The sequence below is a fragment of the Eimeria mitis genome, genomic scaffold, assembly GCF_000499745.2.
Source record: "Eimeria mitis Houghton genomic scaffold, Emh_scaff5231, whole genome shotgun sequence".
Taxonomy (NCBI): Eukaryota; Apicomplexa; class Conoidasida; order Eucoccidiorida; family Eimeriidae; genus Eimeria; species Eimeria mitis.
Genome location: NW_013573519.1, coordinates 292 through 1,450, shown reverse-complemented (window position 1 = coordinate 1,450; position 1,159 = coordinate 292).

The window sequence follows — 1,159 nt, the reverse complement described above, 5'->3', positions numbered from 1 at the left end:
AAATAAATAAATAAATAAATAAAGTAAATAAATAAATAAATAAATAATTAAACAAATAAATAAATAAATAAATAAATAAAAAAACAAACAAATAAATAAATAAATAAACAAATAAACAAACAAATAAATAAATAAATAAACAAAAATAAAAAAAGAATAAAAACTTCATAGAGAGACAGAAACGCATGCATAGCTCGCCTCTTCTCTGTCTCCTTCTGTCTCCTTTTTTTTCTTTTTTTTTCTTTTTTTTCTTTTTTTTTCTTTTTTTTTCTTTTTTTTGTCTCCTTTTGTCTCCTTCTGTCTCTCTTTCTGTCTCCTTTTGTTTTCTTTTTTGTCTCCTTCTTTGTCTCTTTCTTTTCTCTTCTTTTGTCTCCTTTTTTGTCTCCTTCTGTCTCCTTTTGTCACCCTTTGTCTCCTTTTTTGTCTCTTTCTTTTCTCTTTTTCTGTCTCTTTTTGTCTCCTTTTGTCTCTTTCTTTTGTCTCCTTTTGTCTCCTTTTCTTTTCTCTTCTTTTGTCTCCTTCTCTTTCTGTCTCTCTTTCTGTCTCTGTTTCTTTCTATCTCTGTCTCTGTCTTTGTCTTTATCTCTTTCTCTCTCTATCTCTTTCTGTCTATCTGTCTCTTTCTCTCTCTATCTCTTTCTTTCTCTGTCTCTTTCTCTCTATATATCTTTCTGTCTCCCTTTCTTTCTGTCTCTGTTTCTCTCTGTGTCTTTCTCTCTTTATCTCTTTTTCCCTCTCTCTCTTTCTCTCTCTATCTCTGTTTCTCTCTATCTCTTTTTTTCTTTATCTCCTCTTCTCTTTCTCTCTTTTTCTTTCTATCTCTGTTTCTCTCAATCTCTTTTTCTCTCTATCTCTTTCTTTCTCGCTATTTTTCTCTCTATCTCTTTTTCTCTCTATCTCTTTTTATTTTTATATCTTCTTTTCTTTCTCTCTTTTTATTTTTATCTCTTTCTTTCTCTGTCTCCTTTTGTCTCTCTGTCTCTTTCTGTCTCCTCTGTCTCTTTTTGTTTTTGTTTCTTTCTCTTTCTATTTCTGTTTCTTTTTGTCTCTTTCTATAAAATAAAGGAGACAGATAAAAAAGAGATAATTAAAAACAGAGACAGAAGGAGACAGCAACAGAAAGGAGACAGAAAGAATAAAAAAAACAAAAAAAGAAAAA